The sequence below is a fragment of the Dioscorea cayenensis genome, unplaced genomic scaffold, assembly GCF_009730915.1.
Source record: "Dioscorea cayenensis subsp. rotundata cultivar TDr96_F1 unplaced genomic scaffold, TDr96_F1_v2_PseudoChromosome.rev07_lg8_w22 25.fasta BLBR01002055.1, whole genome shotgun sequence".
Lineage (NCBI taxonomy): Eukaryota > Viridiplantae > Streptophyta > Magnoliopsida > Dioscoreales > Dioscoreaceae > Dioscorea > Dioscorea cayenensis.
In genome coordinates this window covers 1-8,371 of record NW_024088446.1, presented here as the reverse complement: position 1 = coordinate 8,371, position 8,371 = coordinate 1, and the positions used below count along the sequence as shown (strand labels likewise).

The window sequence follows — 8,371 nt, the reverse complement described above, 5'->3', positions numbered from 1 at the left end:
TTTACCTAGTTTAACATATTAAAAAAATAAAATTCAAATTAATTCTTCAAATTAACTTTATCTTCCCTACCTTTTTTTTCACCAGGTTTGATTCAGCAATCTAATTATGTTTTACTAGTTTAACATATTAAAAAAATAAATTCAAATTAATTCTTCAATGCCTCACTCTACATTAACATATTTATATTTAAAAAACAAAAAACAAAATCGCCACTGTCTTTCTCTCAACGGCTCACACACACACTCACCCTTTCTCTCTCTCTCTCTCTCTCTCTCTCTCAACTCTTCCATTCATCACCGGAATCAAGCGCCTGTGAACGAAAGTCTCCGGAAAACTTCGTCCGGCGAGGGCATTTCCATCAAAATCTAGGTTTGAATCCACATCCTCCATTAACATCTCCATTAGCTAGGGCATTTCCATCCGGAGAGAGTAGTGGTCCGGGACAGTGAAGATGGAGATGAGGAGGCCGGTAGTGGTGGTGGTTGAGGGGTGGAAAAAGAAGAGGATGAAGAGAGAGAGAGAGAGAGAGGACAAGAGTGATGAGTGGGAGAGTGAAGAGGAAGAGTGATGAGAGGTAGTGGGAGAGTGATGAGTGAAGATCATCAGTGGGAGAGTGATGATTGATGAGTGATGAGGGAAAGGTTATTAATCTCTGTATTTTTAATCATGCTTGGTCCTTTTTCACAGGATTATCAGAGCCTTTCAAGTTGAAGAGCAAAAGATTGTAAAGAAAGTTCTCAAGATTCAGAAGGCCAAAGAGAAACTGTCATCAAAGAGCTAGATTATAGGTAAAAATTTCTCGATTATCATTTGCTTTGAAGAATTTTGCTTAAATTCTATGATGATGATGAAAATTGGAACAAGTGGCTGCTGTACTTCTATCGAACTTGTTGTATTTCTGTGACATACATTGGATTTAATTCCTCTTTCAATCGACAAGAGTGATCTTGTTCTGATTGATACCTACTAACCTGCATAAAAACAAGGGCTGAAAATGTCACTGCAACATGCCAACAATGAACTGATTTAAGATTACAGGGTAGAGTCTGGTTATGAGAAATTTGAATATATATATATACTCAATGTGTGAATACAGACAATTTGATTTGCAATATATTTGAAACTCAGTTTTCTACATATTGTTTAACATACCTGTATATGGTTGGATGGACTAATCATAAATTGTTTCTCTATTTTTACTGAATTTGCCAAGCATTGACTCCTTGTTTCAACTTATTGGATGTGAAAACAAAATCTTTATTAATATTCATCATCTGTTTTTGACAAGAAAATTGTGCTAACTTGATTTATGTCATATTTGAACCTTAATTTTCTAGGTATTTTTAGTGTATTTGCATATGGTCAGATGCACATTATATAATGTGTCTATTATTTCAAAATTTGCAAATCATTGATTCCTTTCTGCAGTAGCATATTGGGTTCAAAAAAGAACAGTTGCCTAGTTTCTTCAGAAACTGTGAACTGCGTGCCATCTGCTTTCTTGAGCAGATGGAAATTATATAGATTAAAAGCTAGTGTATAATAGATTAATTGTATATTCCTTGTTCAAGCACCAAATACAAGAAATCTAATACAAAAAAATTCAAAGAGATCAAATGCTAACATATATAAAACTCAAAGATCATACAAGATGGAGGAATGAAGAATCTAGATAAATTCTTACAAAGTTAAAGCATAAAATGGTATAAAAACTGTGCATATATACCTAAGTTTGGAAAATACAAAAGTACGAAGGATAAATCTCTCTCCCTCACCTAGGCCACTGTCAGATGAAAGTGAAGAAAAAAAAATATAGAACAGTGGTTTTAGAAAAAATACCCAAGCTATTCCAGTAATTTTCAACAGTAATTGCTCTGCAGTAAAATAGTAATGAACTGAGTTAAAAACACTGTATTACAAGTCTAGTTCAGTTTTTAAAACATTGGTCACATCTTGCTCAGTCATCATATATTTATTTAACTTTATTTATTTCACTTTATCTGGAAATAATTTATATGTTTTAAATTAATTATAATTTTAGTGAATCAAACATATCATGTTCCAAAGTCAGTGATGGTACCGCTGTTAGATTCCCTTGCTCGACTCTGAATATATATAGGTTTCTCACTCCCATGTGTCATATGGCATTTACATGACAAGATCCAGGTCCAATATATCTGACACTATGTTCTTGGCGTTATTTATATTCTTCTTGTTCATCTCTCATTAGATACCTCTTCTTAAAAATATTTGAAGCCAATGTGATTGTCTAACCCCAACCATGGCAGCAGCAAAAATTCCATTGGTAAAGATATTCAAATAGCATATTTACCACCACATTCAGAAATTTGATGGCTTGGATATTAAGAAGTATCATTAAGATTATTTAAAGAGAACTATTTTCTATTGTATGGTGATTGTATGGTACTATGGATTAGATCATTTTAGTGGTTTAAGACAATTTTAATATCATATAGGTTATAATATTCATTACTTCTTCAACTACATTTTTGTTAATTGCTATCATAAATCCTATTAAGTTCAATTGTTTTAGAAAATCCAATTTGCTTAACAGTAAGGTACAACAGTCTAGACATTGAGGCACCGATCTTCAATCTTTGGGCCAGCTTTTCTAATTCAATGTATTCCAGATCTTTTTAACAAGTTAGTACCAGTAACACTAGCAGCAGCAGCAGTAGCACTAGGCCTGAACCTTGTTTTTTCATACTAATTATGTGTGGAATGGTTTATTCTTTGTTTTAGTTTTATTTATGGGTCTGTGAGTTAGGGCCTGTATATATAGTGTTAATTTATGTGAATTAATAAATTAGTAAAATAATGGTTTTTTGAAGCATCAGAATATTTGACATTGAACTAAGAAGTAATAGTTTCTAATATATATGTAGCAGGCGGACAGTGTGTGGGCATTTGTGGACAAAGTGAGGAACATGTATTGATGGGTCATCACATGGTTGGTTCTGTCTGCTGAAGGAATCACTAACTCACTGGTAAGCCTTTGGTCTGCGCCCACCATTGTCTCTCGCTTTGTCTTGTCTTGATATGCAGTGGCAATATATATACACATGCACAGTTATATATAGTTTTGGCCCTCTGATTGCTAGAATGATTGATAATATTATCATCCTTGCTTCTCTCTTCCATTTTGATTGCAATGTTGTCGCCAGTTTTGTATGTGCCGTAGTATATTATGGTTCGTGAGCAGTTGGTTAAATAAGAAACACCATGTTCTCATTTCCTTCATTGTTTTGGGGTTTTAAGGTGGGAAGAAAGTTGGTGATCGTATCCTCTGAAAATATACTCTTAAATGATTCCGAATTAGTTTCTTGCTTTTTTTTTTTTTTGTGGATGAGATTGTTTAGGTCTGGTTGGCTGCAGATTGAAAAAGGCTTGATAATTTTGGCAGTACAAGACTACAATCTTCTCATGATTGTAGTCTTGTACATATCGAATCTTCCCATAAAGCTTTACATTATCTGCTTTTGTTTTTTCAAGCTCCTCAGTTAACAACCCTACTTTCTCCTTCAATTGTCTTACTTCCTAGTATAGTTAGTAACAATTAACAATAACAGATCAGAACCGTGTACAGAGACAAAACAGAGAATGGTTTTCCAAGTAGTCTTAAAAGTCATACCACTTCTGTTTCTTACAACAGATTTCTGAATCGATCACGCTGACTGCATATTACCTTAAGCATAGAACTCTGGTCTTGATTAGATGATGCCTGTCTCTGCTCTGAACCCTGATCGTATAAGAAGAAATCAAAAGGAAAGAATAAATTCTGGTATCTTAAACACTTGAATTTATTTGCTCATTGTGCAGTTAGAGGAGGAAATGCACAAGAAGATGTGAACCTTATAATAAGTTGCAAGGGAAATTAGAGAATTGAAAAATGTGTAGTCATTAAACTATGCCCACAACAACAGTCTTCAGATCTAAACTAAGCCAAAGTTTAAAATCTTTTACGAACAAAACTTTCAGCTTATCTGAGACTAAACATGATATTAACAAATCAGTCATATATTCAAATTGATTTAAAATTAGTATTTAGCTTCCTTAAAATGATGTGGAGCTAAAGTCACATAATAGTTCTGATATACATGGACATGAAAATAAATTTCTGTCACAAGGAATATAGCAGTGCTCAACAGTTTTCTTAACTATATTTAACACAAAATCTCAATGCACTCTTCTGGTGTTTATGTCTGCAAATGTTTGTCTCGTAGAGATGAAGATCACTGTATTTGGACATCTACATTGCATTCCCACTCCGACCACTGATCTTGATCCCTTTGTCTAACATAACTATAATTCACAAAAAATCATAATATTGACACAAAGAACGGATTTAAGATTACAGGGTAAAGTCTGCCTTTAAGTGGCTATTTTCAAGGCTGTCGTTGAATATTATGGAGATGGATAATGATGGCAATACTGAAAGCAAGAAGAATATGCCTTAAGAGAATAATGACACTATACACGTTTATGCATTGTAATAAACACACCTGTCAGTTTGTTTGTTGGACTTTCTGTATAAGCTAGTGTGTCATAGGTCGATATCAAGCCTGATCTTTTTTATGATACTTAAGGATACCTAATTTCCATCGAATTTTCATTTGTCCTCATCTGAATTATGTTTACATTTTTGCTGCCATTATTATATGCACGCTGATTCATGTTTGTGTATAAGAATAGTAAAAAAGTTCGATTCCATGTATATCAGTTATTGTGTTTGCTTTTACTTCTTTCTTGTCAATTTTCCATTCCTTTTACCATTTTTTTGTGTGGAAATTGATTAAAGTCAAGGAAGAATATATCAGTTATTGTGTTTTTGTCCGCCTTCCATATCTTAAGATGGTCACACTATAACAACTAAGGTGATTTTATGTTAGATGACTACATCTAAAGTAATATATGTGATAAGAGTGAAAATTTAAAAAAAAAATTATCAACAGAAAATGAATTGGCCTTAATAACAAAAATTTGTCTCGCTGAAATAGAGTTTTAAATTCAAATATTTGTGAATGGTCTAAAAAATTTTTATAGTGCTTATAATATTTTATCTAGAATAATTTAAACTTTGAAGTCCATAATTTCTTTAAAAAAACAGGTAGTAGTAGAAGGAGGTCAAGTTCATAGGCCACTGATGACTGTTGTTTTAATCTTTTATTCTCCCTTTTTTGAGAATTATGCCATGGTCCACATCCCACTGATTAACATATATAAAATGCCTGTGGCCTTTGGATAGCTCTTTTATAGTCAAAGGATGCTTTTATGACATCAAGCTCACTGATCCCCAAAGTGAGCATCGATGTATCGCTTTTCTGGTTCATGCTTTCATTTTTCTCTTTATGTGATTCAATGGAAAGAGATGGATTTTGTTCTAATGATAGCACCACCACTATTTCTTCATAGTTTTCATATCTTTGTTCATTCTTTGTCACACATATATATATCTTCACATCATAATTAATTAAAATTTAATGAGAGTGTGTTTATTAATGTAGTTACTCATGTTCATGAGTATTTGATTTCCATGGACCAATTACACTATGCCCTGACACGCACGAATGCATTCGTCACCAGATGGTTATATATATATATATATATTTCTACTTGGTTTTATAGGAATATTGGCAACATATTGCAATGCTTCATGAATTCTTTCATCTGGGCAGTTTTTTTTATCCTTTTTGTTGGATGTAATAGGCTTGCAGCCCTTGTTAAATTGTTTATGTTATCTTTGTGATTGTTATTTGCTTCTCTTTCCTTGAAGTTAGCATCACTCAAGGTAATGCCTTGTAATTTACAGTGCAAGAATTTTCCAAAGGTTTGGGCGTATTCCTGATTGTGGACGTTGCAATGAAAATGAGGTTATAGGATATTTACTTTTACACTCCTGTAAATAAAATTTTGCTAGGTTCTCTCTAATATTCCTGCAGATAAAATTTTGCCGGGCCTCTCTATGCATCATGAACTTCATAATAACATTCATACCCTTGCAAACTTTGTAATTGTGCGCATACATCTCTAAAACCAGGAACTTTGGTTTAGAAGAGTATTTAGGGGAAGACAAAACATGCAGTGATATATACGCCATTATAAAGATTTGAGTTGGCATATATTCAAAAGCCTACATGCTTAGTTTAGAGGAATCAATTTATCCATGGAAGACATCTCAGTATATTACTACCTTTCACTTTATGCAGAACATTCGTATTGGTATCAATTTGTGGCTAAGAAAGCATGATGCATCTTCTTATTGATTTTTATGTGCAACTAACCTTATTGTCATCAGAATCAACATGCTTAAATTTTAATAACTGAATCTTCTATGAATGAGTTCAGAATCAACATGCTTAAATTTTAATAACTGAATCTTCTATGAATGAGTTCTATGATTTGTTCTTTAGACCCAACTCAAGTTAAGCTCTTATTTATGAATTCTAGACAACTATATATGCTCTCATTTTAGTATCTCTATTAGTAAGTGGCTTTGTAAATTTGCAATGTTATGTAAGTGTGAGAGTATTAATTCAGATTTTTCAATCAATTCTAAAACTTTTTTATCACAAGTTTGATTGGATATATGCACGTCTAGGTATAATTGCTTGCAACCCTAGGTTCAGTTTTCCTGCATAAACCTTGAAACTGCCATATGTTGAATTATTACGCTAAACTTCTTTTATGATATATATTCTTGTAGAATAAAGTGTTATTTATCCTGCCTGTTCTAAATAAGTTTTGGAGCCACTTAGATGTGATATGAATTACATGAATTATGCTTCTCTATAATGATGTTGCATCATATTACCCAACTTTCATACAATATTGAGTTTCTCTTTTGGTCTCCTTTAAAGTTGTTTGTTGAAGTCATCAAATGGTTTATCAAGAATATGTTCAATGACAGAATTAAGAGTTTTAATGTCTCTTTTGAGAATGCAATGGTCTGATAGCATGCATTTCATTTCCATCTCAATTTGAACTATTTTGTTTTTTGCCTCAAGCCTTTTTTTCGTTAAGTCAAATGATAGTTTGTCTACAATTTCAAGTTTGTGCCGTTAAGGTGTTTGAGAAATGGATTCTTTTGCAATGGATGAGTTTTTGGGAGATGGAGCACTAATAGGACTAATGCCAATGCTTCTTTCAGGTGGATGGGATGATGTTTCGATGATCAAAATGATGAATTCAGAAGACATGGATCATTTGAATCTGACACAGCAACAAAAGTTTCAGAGTTTTTCATTTCTGAGTTTTTGTTTCTCCAATTGTATGTTTAAGAATGGTTTCTATTAGTATTGGCTACAAAGTTGTTGTGTTAGAGTGGAGAAATAGTGTTATTTTGGAAAATTACCTCCCTCTAATGCTTGTTTGAGTTTTATTTTTCCACATGATTACTAGGATGTTCTGATTAATGCCTACATAGATTCTTCTTTTATGGATTAGAGTGTTTATGTTCCTTTGGCAGTTGACTTTGGATGCCTGTGAGCTTTTCTATAGAAGTGTATGGTTTTGTGTGAGTTCATCACCAGTCTTTTTGTAACTCTTTGGTAAATTGACCAGACTTGTTGATCTATATGCCTATTGCCTTGTGATATCTGTCCATCAGAATGTTTCATTATTTAATTATTTTGGAGGTCGCTAATGGTGTTAGAACTATGAAGATGTGGTTTTATTTTTATCTCTCCTGTATAAGTGCTTATTTTATAAATTAAATAATTGTATGAATATAATAATGATATTATGTGTCAGTAAAAAGACCATCATATCCATCACTAAAAGCTTTGAAAATTTATATTAAAATAGAGATATAGTGACGGTATTATCTGTCAGTAAAAATTTATAAAAAATTCATCCCATAAATGTATTGATGGTATTATCCGTCAGTAAAAACTTTTAAAATTTTTTTCACTAAAGCTATACTGACGGTATTATCCGTCAATAAATTTTTTTAAAAATTTCAACATTATAGATATAATGAGCAGATGTATCTCGTCAATAAAAAACTTTTAAAAATTTCATCCCTATAGCTATATTGACGTATATTATCCGTCGAGTAAAAACTTTTTAGAATTATTTAAGAATAAGGATAAAGTGGCGGACATTTACAAGATATGGTTATATAGCAACATATTCTTTCTTTGTCCAAGTATATACCGATGGGATATTGCAACAGGCTTAATTTTTGTCAATATAAACCTATAGCGTCGAGGGATAATTTGACAAAAATTTTACTGTTGCAATAGAGTTTATGACCGTCACTATAGCATGAATATGGCTATAGTGACAGAAACTGAGGTTTTAGTGACGGATTTTTGACTGTCACTATAAAACAATTTTTGTAGTGAGTAC

General features: G+C 32.5%; 1 long non-coding RNA gene across 2 annotated transcripts; it reads left to right on the top strand.

The window, feature by feature from the left end:
- The first annotated feature begins 220 nt into the window (after positions 1 to 220).
- On the top strand, positions 221 to 7,550 carry LOC120257374. 2 transcript variants are annotated; one of them, XR_005535658.1, is made up of 4 exons: positions 221 to 370; positions 689 to 789; positions 2,911 to 3,009; positions 7,170 to 7,550. It is a non-coding gene; the product is annotated as an uncharacterized LOC120257374 (long non-coding RNA). The 2 variants fall into 2 exon arrangements; XR_005535659.1 differs by having other exon boundaries at positions 2,908 to 3,009.
- Positions 7,551 to 8,371: the final 821 nt, after the last annotated feature.